Source organism: Macrobrachium rosenbergii, chromosome 48, assembly GCF_040412425.1.
Source record: "Macrobrachium rosenbergii isolate ZJJX-2024 chromosome 48, ASM4041242v1, whole genome shotgun sequence".
NCBI classification, from domain to species: domain Eukaryota; kingdom Metazoa; phylum Arthropoda; class Malacostraca; order Decapoda; family Palaemonidae; genus Macrobrachium; species Macrobrachium rosenbergii.
Genome location: NC_089788.1, coordinates 6523002 through 6538312, shown reverse-complemented (window position 1 = coordinate 6538312; position 15311 = coordinate 6523002). Strand labels below are relative to the sequence as shown.

Genomic DNA, 15311 nt, shown 5'->3' with positions numbered 1-15311 from the left:
CAAACTGTGTTTTGGTTAGAGTATACAGTTGTGGCTTTAGTATTGAAAATACAGTGTATTCCATTAAACACGATCGATGTGCTACCGATGCGTTCTAATGGCGCCACAGCAAGTGTGAATGGGGCGGTTATTGTCATTGCTCTTCCTTCGAGCAACGTCTAAATGGTAACCTACTCTACCATATGAACTCGGTTTACGAGTTATATCAAGGTCATTGACCTTACCCATTCCGACCCAACAAAGACAAGGAAAAGAAGAAAGATAAAGAGAGACATGCCTCTTGAAGATTAGGCCTACGTATCAGAGGGAAAGAAAGACGGTAAAAGAGGCATGCCTCTTGAAGATTAGGCCTACGTATCAAAGAGAAAGAAGGATAAATGAGACATGCCTCTTAAAGATTAAGCTTAAGTATCAGGGAAAGAATGAAGATAAAAGACATGCCTCTTGAAGATTAGTCCTATGTATCAGAGGGAAAGAAGGAAGATGAAGAGACATGCCCTTTGAAGATTAGGCCTATGTATAAGAAAGAAAGAAAAAAGGTAAAAGAGATTTGCCTCTTGAAGATTAGGCCTATGTATCAAATGGAAAGAAGGATAAAAGAGACATGCCTCTTGAAGATTAGGCCTACATATCAGAGGGAAAGAATGAAGATAAAAGACATGCCTCCTGAAGATTAGGCCTACGTATCAGAGGGAAAGAAGGAGCGTTTCTCTCTCTGCAACCTATAATAAATAAAGAAGATACTAGACTGGTATCTGTAACCAAGCAACATCTTAAGTCTTCGAATCTTATTTTAGCAGGATAACTCATAAACTGGCATATTTTAGTGTCTCTCAATCCATTATGAAAAGGTGATACACGATTACCAATAAGCAGGATATCTCTTATCTAGCGATGATTGAGTTACTACTTAAGGAATCAGTCAAGGTGCGAAAAAAAGGGGTTGGTTTTATTCACTCCACTATCAGGCGAGTGCAAAATGTAAAGAGCAGCTTCACAGTAACAGATTTTATTATTAGTGACAAAAATTACCATTACTGACAATCTGGGGTTCATCCACTATAGGTGTCCCAATAGCTCTCTCTCTCTCTCTCTCTCTCTCTCTCTCTCTCTCTCTCTCTCTCTCTCTCCAATCATACGACAAATCTACAACCCCAAAAAGCTATTATTCAGTGAAGTAACCTCAAGAGTATTGATTTACAACAACAGATCACGTCCTTTCTTTAATTCTATCGCAGAATACTAAGACTAAGCCATTTAAAATAATGGCTTTGGAAATCATGAACACAAAGATTGATGGCACGTAACCAATATGAAAGCCAAGCGTCAAAGTCATGTCCAATACGACAACGAGGAGTGCATATATATATATATATATATATATATATATATATATATATATATATATATATATAGAGAGAGAGAGAGAGAGAGAGAGAGAGAGAGAGATACATTAGCATGATATACATTTAATGCGTGTACATGTTACCTAAATACGCGCCATTTTTCGCAAGGGGTGGCTCCAAAAAGTTAGTTAATCTTCCTGCTCTAAGCGAGAAGTCTGGGATGGTTGCTAGCTGACTAACCACTGTACAACTGACAACCAAATCGCGGCTAATCCGGGTTTCTTGCTGGTTAGGCAAATGATCTAACCAGAGACTTATTGAAAAATCTATCATGCTCACTTATAATTGTACCATGGAGTCAGGCATGGTAACCCTCCATAATTCTGCCAAACCAAATTACGAAGTGACCCGTTCGATGTATCAGAAACACATGGAAACTCGTTAAAAACAACAACCCCAACTAGGGATTAAGCTGAGAAGAATGAGAAATACATTAATGACTGCATCACTGGGAAAGCGGTGACAGAAGGGGCAATAGGCCCTTACAAAGGCTCATTGTGACGGAGAATGACTTTCACATTTCTTTGCAACACAAAGCTTCAGGTCATCTTATAATCTGGGATGTGTTAATGTCAATATGACCACTTTTTTTTTCGGCAATGGGAAAGATTCTGCATTCTTGACTCTGTCTTGTCATTCACACCTGTCATCAACGTTTTAGTATACACACATACATACATATATATATACGTTTCTATATACTATACTCTATCGACGCCTTCATGGCGATTTAGGCGTTGTCCCCTTCGTTGCCAAATGTACTTCTCTCGAGTTTTTAAAGGCCTACCCTTCCCATTTACCCCTTTTAATCCATTGCTTCTGTCAAGAAGGTTTAACCTCCTTGGCGTTTGTTAATGTCTCCTGGGAGCAGTATACTTCTGGGTGTTCTCTATTGCCCTGACGGTATTTCATTCTTCCAGGTATAGGCCTAATTGAATCTCTTTGGACCTTCCTTGTGATTATCTCACGCTACTGGACTTGTTTTTGTGTCAATTTATTTCTGTGCATATATATATATATATATATATATATATATATATATATATATATATATATATATATATATATATAAAAGAGAGAGAGAGAGAGAGAGAGAGAGAGAGAGAGAGAGAGAGAGAGAGAGAGAGAGAGAGCAATTGACATTTGAAAGATTGTGTGTAGACATGTAAGAGAGAGCATAAATATACATGGGTTACATAAGATTATCGGCAGCTTTTAATTTATCATCTATTCATAATATGGTCCTTTCGTTTCTTTCCAGTTAGAGTATTCATAACATTTTTCTATTCATATATCTTCTTTTCTTTACAGACTTAGTTCCAGCTTTGCATTTACTGACATTGTTTTTTTCTTTGTTTTGTATCAGTTTTTATCGTTATAACATACAAGATACCTTTTTAATGCCCATACCCGATGAAAAATATCTATTGTGTTTTATAGTCTTCATATTTGTCAAAACAAATAGATGGTTATTTGGGTCATGAATGTCATATTGATAATAATACACAAGAATGCCAGGACTATTTATGATCGATTTCTCGAGCCTGTGGATTAAGATTAATGCGGGAACGAGGACTTCATTCCATGTTGTTTGTAAGGCGACAGACTCCTTAATGAGTCAGTGAATGTTTTGAGTTTTGACTGAGCTTCCCTTGTGGAGGCACGGGCTGTTTGACATCTTCATGCCCTGAGGTCAGCTTAACAGGTAAGAGAAGAACTGGCAGCGCTGGAAATTTTTTTGTCACGTTTAAAAATAAACGTGTTGTTTTATTGTTGTTAAATGCTAGAAAATTACGAGGGCCTTTAATAATTGGCAAAAATTGATTAGCAACCAATTATATTTGTGTTGTATAACTTATGCTGCCTTCATATACCATACAACGTGAGTTATTTGATGTGGCAGCGCCGGTCACCTCCCATGCCCTGCCCTTTTCGCCATGAAGGAGCTGATGGAGTATACATATATAATTATATATATATACATACATAGAGAGAGAGAGAGAGAGAGAGAGAGAGAGAGAGAGAGAGAGAGATACTTTAAACATCAAAGATCAAACATCCAAACTCCTGATTTCCATCAAACGCCAGCAAAGAAAAAAAGTCATGCATTCTTCACATTTTTTGGTCTCTGGCAAAAGACTGTATGAACACATGAGACTGTACATTTTATACCCCGTTAGCATTTTTGTTTTTACTCCTGCCGCTCCACGGGCAAATAGAAAGGTGTTTGGAAGACGAGAAAAGTAAAATAAAAAAAAAAACACACAATTGCGAAAGAAAGGGGTATATTAAAAAGAAAGCTCAAAGCAGGAGAGGAGGAGAAATCTCGTGTGTGTGTGTGTGTTGTGTGTGTGTGTGTACAAGGCCAGTTCGCTGCGTCCAAAAAATCAACTCCGGGTACACGTACACGTGTACACACACACACACACACACACACGGACTCTCGGACCCCAATGAACTGTGCAAACATCGCGGCTATGACTGTCTCTCGCTCTCCTCTCCCGCTAGTTGCGTACCTTCTTAGCACAGTATCAGACTTGAATCTTATCCGTACTTCGAAGTATGTAAGTACGTGCGTGACTGGTAAATATATTAACATATCAGGACACGAATACAATGGTTTTGTATCGTTTTTTTTTTTCTAAGAAAATATGAAAGAAAAATTTGCGTCGCATAAAAAAGAAACCAATTGGTAACTCTTTTTATAGGCTACATGATTTACCTGGCCACTGCTGTCATTTTGAGTCTCACCTGCAATGACATCTGATTGATAATTAACCGTTTCTAATGCTCTTGCTATTTCCAGGACTTTTCGCAAGGTTAGTTTCTTTTCTTGTAGAATTTCTTTTGTAGCTCTTGTGAGTTACTTCCTTTTATACGCTAGCTGTTTCTTAGCCTTCATCAGCCTAGTACTACTCAAGGTCGAGAGAATATTCTCTAGACCTTGGTGCTACTCGTAATACATAAATATTTAAATACACACATGCATTCGACATATGGAATGGAATATGAAGTTTAGGCCAAAGACCAAGCGCTGGGACCTAGGAGATCACTCTGCTCTATAAGGGAAATCGAGTAATATGGTTTGACAGGTGTAACAGGAGGAAAACCTTGCAGTTGCACTATGAATCAATTCTTACGAGAAGGTGGAAAGAAAGACTGAAGACAGAGAATATGAACGGAGGTACAGTAAAAGGAATGAAAGGGGTCGCAGCTAGGGGACGAAGAGACGCAGCAAAGAACCTGTAGTGCCTACAGTGCATTCGACATATCAATCACTGTAAATACATTACTGGTACTTTGTCAAAACACTAACAGTCAAACTGGTTTTTTTTGACAAAATGTAGTTCGAAGCGGGTTCCGTTTAAATGGGTTACAACACTAACCGGCCAGTGAAAACAAGAGGAATTTGTTTCACGTTTTTATTTGACAAATACATCAGCGTGAATTCAATGAAGAGTAAAATTATTTTTTTATCTTTATATAAAGCTGATAGAATCAATAAAAGAAAACGAACTATACTGTAATAAAATGTATAAACTTATCACACTCTGAAGTTTACAAAACATACACACAAATACACACACACATACACACATATACAAACACACATACACACACATATATATATATATATATATACATTATATATATTATATATTATATATATTATATATATATATATATATATATATATATATATATATATATATATATATATATATATATATATATATATATATATATATATATATATATATAAATCCGCTAAACAGAGATAGATCTTAAACCTCTCAGGGGAAACTGCGGTTCATGCCAAATCAATAATTTTAAGATGTCCTGGCGAGGCAAGATCCGCTGTTGCATCGCGTTTAGAGCTTAAATTTATGGTTGTGAAAGCTTGATAACTGAACGCGAATCTTTGTTCAATTTTTTCCTGTACTTTGTATTTTCTAATTTCTCCTCTAATTCTGACATCTTGGCTAGTGCTCTCTCTCTCTCTCTCTCTCTCTCTCTCTCTCTCTCTCTCTCTCTCTCTCTCTCTCTCTCCTGGGATTAATCAAACACTAAGACATGCACAATAGTATGTATGTATGTATATACTGTATATACATAATATATATATGTAATTACATACATGTGCATGCACAAACACACGCATATATATTTATATATATATATATATATATATATATATATATATATATATATATATATATATATATATATATATATATATATATATATATATTATATTTTACATATATATAAATATATATATACATATGTATAATTATTGCATGTATGTATATACACAGGCATGTGTACGTCACCCTCCCTTTTCGACTTTATGGCACCAAGACGAAAAAACTAATGCTCAGTAGTTTCCACGAAGGTCCTAGTCCTACCCTCTTAAGCAATAACAACGCTGTCTCTTGAACACAGCTGAGCAAAAAAAAAACAAAAATTAAAATAAAAACACACACACAGTAAGTAGATGCAACATTAACTTCAGGCAAGGGAAGGACCGACTCTTCAATTCGGTATCTCAAAAATTTCCGATACCCGCCAGCTATCACTGTTACCAACAGCGATATCCCCAGATACGAGAACAAAATTAGGAGCAGAAATTGAGATCGTCGTCCATAAAACACTTTGGAAGGAAATCCAAGAGAAACTAAGAAACAACGGCCTTGCTAAAATATGGGAACAATGATACCAAAATAAAAGAATCTACGAACATAAACAATAACATAAGATTCCACATATAAAGTTTAAAAAATATTTAATAGGTTTCGTCCAATTGAGAAGCCATTTCTACATCACTTGGATAGATATGATAAAGTCAGTTTTAATCATTCAAGGATTATGGAGAGTTTCACGCAAAACCAAAGAAGCGAGTTATATGGTAATAAGCACATTGTACACAAAAAAAAGTATACCTTAGTTTAACCAGACCACTGAGCCGATTAACAGCTCTCCTAGGGCTGGCCCGAAGGATTAGACTTATTTTACGTGGCTAAGAACCAATTGGTTACCTAGCAACGGGACCTCCAGCTTACTGTGGAATCCGAACCACATTATACCGAGAAATGAATTTCTATCACCAGAAATAAATTCCTCTAATTCTTCATTGGCCGGCCGGAGACTCGAACGTGGGCCTAGCAGAGTGCTAGCCGAGAACGGTACCGACCAGTCCAACGAGGAACACACACACACACACACACACAAGCATATGTGAGAACACATATGCTTGCATACAACGCAAGTGAAAGCAATAACACTGTAATCCATTACCAAACTTTCGCTAAAAGCACCTCATTAGTTATAATCCTTCTCTCTCTCTCTCTCTCTCTCTCTCTCTCTCTCTCTCTCTCTCTCTCTCTCTCTCTCTCTCTCTCTTGGAGGAGTGAAAATAGTACACCAGGGTGACATTCAAATTTCACTTAGGTACGGCAAATCAGCATCATCATTAGTCAACATAACTTACAGTGAAAGCCAGTCAGCCCCATTTCAATTGTTGATGCAGCGGGCAGGGGTTGCGTGGCTTCAAATAAAAATCAACATACCAGTCACTGCCAAATTAAAACTTAACACCTTCCGAGTCGTGTATTTATGTATGTTATGTATGTATTATATAAATATAAATATACATAAATATATATATACACACAATATACATACATATATATATACATAATATATATATATATATATATTGTGTGTGCATAAAGCGGTACATATAATAATAAATATAAAAAATATAACATAAAAATACCGTACGCACTTATGAAATATGGAAAATATTGTAAATATGTAAAATATGTCAAAGTCTCCATCATCCATAGCAGTACATTACAAAACAGAAAACACAAAACTATAAGTAATTAAAAAAAACACACGACAAATATCGACAAAGTACACCAATCACGCGTCTAACATAAACGAACGCAACCTAGAGGAAAACAAAATCGCATCGCTAAGCAGAGAGAAATCCCAAAGGCTATATTGTCAAATCAACATCACCACTCTCGCCCATTTTCGTTCCAGGGTTTTCATTACAAAATGAACGACTCCCTGCTAGTCCTGTTACGTGACTATCGCTCTCAGAGAGAGAGAGAGAGAGAGAGAGAGAGAGAGAGAGAGAGAGAGAGAGAGAGAGAGAGAGAGAGAGAATATATTACCCCTACAAAACATCGCAACAGGCGCCACCTGTCGTTTAGCGCAAGAACGAGTAGCCTAATGGAAAGACAATTACAATACAAAATTATTGAAGAGTAGAAAGTTATGCGTGAGGCATCTGTCTTGTTTGATAATAAAGAAGCAGATGTGAAAAAACATCACGAATTTCTCTTCGCATAACAAAATGTCATTCTTGTAACGAGGTGCGGCCAAATCTGATGTGACTGTCACGAGAAATTTAAATTTCTTGAGAATGTAACTGATGACAAGTGGCAATATTGTTCATAGTCAATTTCTTGACAAATTGTCGAATATTAATTTTTAAAATCTTTTTTGAATTATCTGCATCAACTGTGATTTTATCACTCTATTTCAGCTAAGCATCAAGTGTGTCTCTTTCACTATACATCCTGGATGGTGTGAGAGAGAGAGAGAGAGAGAGAGAGAGAGAGAGAGAGAGAGAGAGAGAGAGAGAGAGAGAGAGAGAGAGACTGACTTGATACCTTGCTTGAAAGAAAGAGTCCATGATATTACCGCCAATGCAGATAACTAAAAAAATTGAAAAAATGCGCATTCGACAATTTGCCAAAAAGGGATATATATATATATATATATATATATATATATATATATATATATATATATATATATATATATATATATATATATATATATATGCGATGTGAGATTATTCTCCCATAACTAGTCCAGACATTAAACGTACCTTAATCAGAAGGTAGAAATGAGTCTGTCAATATTCCTGTCGTGTCTAGATGGACTAAGCAATTTGAAACAACAAACGCCATCAGAAAAGAACACCAAGAATAAACAAATGTAAGACGAAGGAAAGAAAGACCATTTGAAGTAGCTAAGGAACCGACATTATCTAATAACATAAAATAAGCAATGTGCATCCACACATTGTGTGTGTAACAGTTTTTACGAGCAATAAACAACATGACATCCAGCCACCCACTCTCTCTCTCTCTCTCTCTCTCTCTCTCAACTGGGCCTTCCTACATAAGTAGGCTATGCAGAGTGAACGTAGTCTGGTCAGAGTTCGAGGGTACGTAATGACTCTGGGGCAGTCCTGAGCCTCTATTATATGACCGTCACTTTTGAAGGCACGGTTTCGCCACTTTCATTTTAAAAGCGAGGCGAAGAGTTTAGCGGTAGGATGACGGTATGAAAATAATGGGAAGAAAATTATGACAAGGTAGGATGATGAAATTGATGATAAGATAGGATGATGATGGTACCTACTAAAACGTCACTGTTTTAGGTCAGTCAAGGAGGATGAGATTCGATGATGATACCTACTAAAACGGTCACTGTTTTAGGTCAAACGAGGTTTTACGTCAGACATGGAGGATGAGATTCGAAGGACAGTTAATAAGGAAAATGAGAATGACGGTTTACAAACGAGGAGCACGAAATGGGAGGAAGGAACCAGTCAATAATCCAAGAACTACCAATGCCTCGTGTCATAAATAAAAAAGTTAAAAGAAGGGGGATTCAGAGAAAGAAGAGAATGTTGAGAATATTAAAATAAAGGAGGGGAAACAGAAAGAAGAGAAAACAGAGGGTAATGTTGAGAATAAAAAAAAAAGGAGGGGGCGCACAAAGAAGAGAGAACAGAAGAGAATGTTGAGAATTAAAAAAAAGGGGGGGCCACAAAGAAGAGAGAATAGAAGAGAATGTTGAGAATAAAAAGGTTGATAAACAAAAAACAGAAGAGAATGTTGAGAATAAAAAGAAGGGGGATGACACGAAGACGAGAACAGAAGAGAATGTTGAGAATTATAAGGGGGGAACAAAGAAGAGAGAACAGAAGAGAATGCTGACAATAAAAAGGGTGATAAACAGAAAGAACAGGAGAGAATGTTGAGAATAAAAAGAAGGGGGCTGACACGAAGAAGAGAACAGAAGAGAATGTCGAAGGGAATGATGATGATGAGGAAGAGGAGTAGTCGAGAGAGAGAGAGAGAGAGAGAGAGAGGACTTGAAGAAGAAGAGCGCCTGCTACCTAACGGTACTACCTGGCATCCCAGCCGGCCGCTGGAAGGGATAGCGAACACACAAAAACTAAAAAAAAAATTAAAAATAAATAAAGAAAAGACTCGTAACCTTCTGTACACTGCTGAAAGTCGTCTTGTTCATTCGAGAGTGATAATAGACATGAATTTGTAAAAGCATTTCCTTGTTTGAGGAGGATTCTCGATTGCATTCTTGAGAGTCCAGCTGCGTCTTTCCGTTTCTTGTAACTTTGAAAACCGGTTGAATTGTGACTCCGATAGAATTCTGAATATCGGGTTCTGTGTGTAATCGATGTACCGTTATGTATGTACATATGTATATATACATACATACTATACACACATATATATATATATATATATATATATATATATATATATATATATATATATATAATGTGTATAAAAAACTGGGTACTCGAGGTCCAAAAATTAGGAAATCCGTCGCCCCAACTTATGTCACAGGCTCGATTCCAGGGTGACCCAAGACGACTTGGGCACATTAAGTGAAATCCCAATGCGTCTGTGGGAAGAAGGGTATGAGGCTCGCTAACTCCACCGCCAAGGTCTTTCTGAGAACCGGAAGTCAATTGCCACCGTATGGAACCACCTGCTTCCCACGAAAAAAAGGATTATGATTATTATATATATATATATATATATATATATATATATATATATATTTATATATATATATATAGGCCTATATATATATATATATATATATATATATATATATATATATATATATATATATATATATATATATAGCCTACATACCATATACATACAGGGGAGAAATTTCTTATATGCAAAATATGAAAATGTGACAATATCTCAAAATGTCTCCTGTCCAGCCCCTTCCCCCACCCATAACAATGACAAAGCAAAGTGACGAGATGACAAATGACAGGACCCTCGATTTCACTGAACTCTCTAAGGTGATTATAAAGGATGCATCCACACTGAAGAAAAACATGTTATAAACATGTCGGCAACTTGTCGCAAACACATCCCAAACAGGCTGAATTCAAGTCGACGACTTGTTGGTAGCTCTGATCAGCATTTGCAAAAGGTTCATTCTCCACCTAAGGTTGCTGACGTGTTTACAACTTGTTTGTGATATGCATACGACAAGTCGCCGTCGTTTGTTTATGGCGTTTTACTGTAGTGTGGATTTACCCATAGAATTTTTTAAATTGTTCAAAAGGTTATGCAAGGGAACAAATAATGACTACTAAATTATATCAATAAAGTCTATCATCACATAAAGAACGAATGCATTAAAAGATTAATATAAACTTCATGAATATGAACAATTTGGTATAAGAAATAAAAGGACAACTTTGTACTTAGAAAATATGTAAAAGAATGATTTAACAACACAAAACTAAACATATGTTATGATTATAACTGAAATCGACAAACACAAATATAACGAGAACGTAACGACATAGGATCGAAATGAGTGAAAATCCCTTCCAATCTACAGAAGCCTAGTCAAGGGAGAGAGAGAGAGAGAGAGAGAGAGAGAGAGAGAGAGAGAGAGAGAGAGAGAGAGAGAGAGAGAGAGCAAACGCAAGTGTTTATATCCTTGGACGGGTTTTCCCTTCCCGAGGTCCCACAGAAAACGAAGTTTCACTCGGCGCCCTCAGCAATTGACACTATTATCAGCGAGCCGTGAAGGGGCTTCCTTCCTAATGGCTGCTTCGCGCCTTCATTTTCAAGACGCTTACTCACTCACTCACTCAGGGATCACTGCGAATCACTGTCGTTCACACCTGGCTAACGAGGTTTGTGGAAAGTGTCTAGGGACTGACCAGACCCAACACTGGATACAACAATGGAGAAAAAAAATATATAATCTAGTTCCAAGAACGCCTGAGTTTTACGCCTTGAGAGAAACCAACACAACACTTAAGGAAAACTTACAAAAAGCGTACTAGTGCACACGAACATAAACATACATACATACATACATACACATATCATATACATATATTATATTAATATTCAGAAGATGAACCCTATTCATAAGGAACAAGCCCACAGGGGCCACTGACTTGAAATTCAAGCTCCCAAAGAATATGGTGTTCATTCGAAAGTAACATGAAGAGGAGGTCGGTCATTAAAAAAAAAGCTAAACTGGCAAATTAATAAGTAAATAAATGAAAATTTTAGTAGATTATTAAAATACAAGGAGACTTGTATTAAGGTAGTAAACGCATTCCATCTTCGCTTGCAATTCCAATCGCACGACATCTTCAGTAGGGAAGCTGTTCCACAATCAAACGGTGTGAGGAATAAAGAAGTTCGACAGTGAGGCACATTTACTGAATATCGGTGCTACTAGTCAGCGAATCTGGTTGCTCTAGGCATGAGACGGGAATCAGGGATAAATGGTGAATGTGAAAAATCTGTTAAAATACAGCTTATGACAAATTGACACACAAGAGACCATCCGTCGATAGTCCAAATCATAACTGCTAATATTAGGAAACAGAAACCTACCACCACGAACCACTTTCCAAAAGATAAATCTCTAGCAGAAGCAGACATCCATACCGGAGAAAATATTCTAGTAACGGAAAAACAAATGACCTAAAACAGGCTGCACTGATTTTAACGCTGTTATAAATATATGGGGCCTTACGAACAATGCTTAACTTTAGCGCAGTATTTGCTGAAACTTTCATTAGATGTTTCTCAAAAGTAAGATGTGAGTCAAAAGTTACACCTAGAATAGTTAAAGCTTCAGACTTTTTCTGCAGAGTCCCATCCACCTGAAGGGGGAGAATGAGGAGGAAAATCTGTACGAGATCTGCTAATCAATAGTGTTTTCGTTTTACTGGAGTTCAGCCTCATACCCCACCGACTACACCATTCCCTGATCCGGTCAATGTCACAACTGAAGCTGAGGGCAGCTTCATTTCTCATAGGTATAGAGACTTTACTACACCCACAAGTGTCGCATTATCGGCATACTGAACAAACCCACAAGTGTTGCATTATCGGCATACTGAACAAACTTGTTTTCCAGGCCAACAACCATATCACCTGGATACACTAAAAATAACAGTGGAAAAAGAACACTACCTTGCGGAACTCCAGACACAACAGATCTTGGTTCCCTCAAGATCCCATTAACAATAACTCGCTGCTGCCTACCTGTAAGGAAATCTTGCACTAATCTTAAAACATATCCACCCACTCCAAGATTTTGAAGTTTATAATAAGTGCCTTGTGATTTACAAAATCGAAAGCAGCATTAAAATCTATTTGAATTACTCTGCACTCAAAACCCTTATCAAGGTTCCTCGCAAATGCCATGTCAAGTCTAAGAGCATCGCAGGTACCTAACTGCTTCCTATATGCATAAATCAGCTGACAATTACTTAGATTCCACATACTTATATAGTGGCTTAAAAGTAAGTTTTTCGGCAACTCTGGAGGGAACAGGAAGAAAAGAAATTGGTCTGTAGTTAATAGTCTGCAGATATGCAATATATATATATATATATATATATATATATATATATATATATATATATATATATATATATATATATATTACAGTAAATGTTTTACACATGTATATGTATATATATATATATAACAATATTACAAATGTTTTATAAACATAAGCTGATTAATCTACTGATTCAACAATCTTACAGAATTAGCTATATATATATATACTGTTAATCTACTGAGGCCTAAAATGATATGGTATATATATATATATATATATATATATATATATATATATATATATATATATATATATATATATATATATATATATAAATAGATATAACGGACTTTATATATTTATCACATGTGATAAATCAGATTTATAACACTTGAGGGTGTTTATCACATGTGAGAGCAGTGTTTACCACATGTGAGGGCGGTATGACATACCTAAAATTCATTTTATTTCTAAATTTGTTGATGGGGAGTCCTTATAGGCAATCATCTGTTCCAAAAGGCAGACCCATTTATGATTTCCTGAAAATTTAATTTGCACTGTTAAAAATATAAATATGTCCATGCCTACATACATAAATTCTGTTTATTTCTTAAATATAAATACGTCAATGTCTACATGCACTCCGCAACTTCCCTTCAAGATAGCTGATAATCCGCATATATCGGGGACAGTCACGCTCCGCCCTCGTCCATCACGCGAGGCGGATATCAGGTTGTCAATCCTCGCATTTTTGCGGGGATCTTCGCACTGTCATCCAACCAGGAACTCGAGATATACGTGTTGAGTGGATGTTAAAAACGTGAACGACTATAGCTAGCTAGCGTGTAAGCATATAGCGTGAGGCCAGGACTAACCTACTAACCTCGGCTGTGTGAGCTCTACGAGCACGCAAGAGGATCTCTCTCTCTCTCTCTCTCTCTCTCTCTCTCTCTCTCTCTCTCTCTCTCTCTCTCTCTCCGTGCGAGGGAACCTAGGCTAATGTATTCACGTCAGCCTATAAGGAATGTTTGTGTGTTATATACGGATTTTCTACTATTACACGCGGGATTTTACTGATATATTTACAAAGGGTGATATGTGGATATCCCAAGGGGGCCATGACGTACGCCTAATCATATGGAGTTTGAATATTTACACCTAAACACTTAATCTACAAGATCAGGAGACGGTTATGGGACTCGGAAATGAAATTCAAACCTAGAACATTTATCTTGGGGCCTGTCATCCTGTTTAGACCTAAAAAATGTTTTCTATGCTGTCATCCTGTTTAGACCTAAAAAATTTTTCTATAAGATTCAAAAGTGCTGCACATATCTAATGTTTATCCCACTGTACCCCAACAAATTGCATAGGCCTACAATTAACTCTACTGGTGCCAACAATAGGATGACTCGATTTTATGAAAGCAAGTAGCCCGGTATAGGTCTAAGATGTCTGTTTCTATACCACAAGTAATGACGATACAAATAACATGCTTTATATAGCACCCAGCGTCAACAACTTTCCAGTAATCCATTACGCACAAGAAAGTTACAGTTCCGCGTAAAAGTTATTTGCATACGCCAGAAAGTCTCTCTCTCTCTCTCTCTCTCTTCATGAGACTACAAAAGGTTTCACTTTGGATTGCGCACAGCGTGTGTCACACGTTCCAATAATTATTGTTGTGGGATTCGGCGTGCGCCTTTTGTTAAGTGTTTGCCCTGACTTCCACAGTACACGGAGCGCTAATTTTGGTTCTTCTCGCCCCGTGGGGTGGACTTTGTTTTCCCATCGAGTTCCGCTTTGCCCGTCATCTGTTTTCCGGTCGGACAAAGAAGAAAGTCTTAGTCTTCTTTTTTAGTGGGGTTTCGCAGAGAGCGAGAGAGAGAGAGAGAGAGATTAATTGCACACTCCGGTCGTTTTTTACCAGTCCGCCAAAATTCATTTTTTCCGTCTACAGATGACGAACTCATTACATGCAGAATGCATCTCAGTTTTCAAAACATCTGGCTCTTAACGGCTTGTCTTCAAAGCTGAAGAAAAACTGAAGTACACGGACTAAGAACAAAAAAAGAAAACCATTCCCATTAGCATACATACAGTGGGTTGTTTTTTTTTTTTTAAGTTGCAAGGAGTTAATTACTGTCACGAGCTCAAATTTCTCTTCACGAATAATATATCAAAATCAATCTCAGGAGATAATGGGAAAAGGTT

General features: G+C 36.9%; 1 protein-coding gene across 3 annotated transcripts in view; it reads right to left on the bottom strand.

Moving 5' to 3' along the window:
• Positions 1-15311, bottom strand: part of LOC136831213 (apolipoprotein D-like) — a 51946-nt gene that overhangs the window by 12266 nt on the left and 24369 nt on the right. The window lies entirely within an intron of this gene.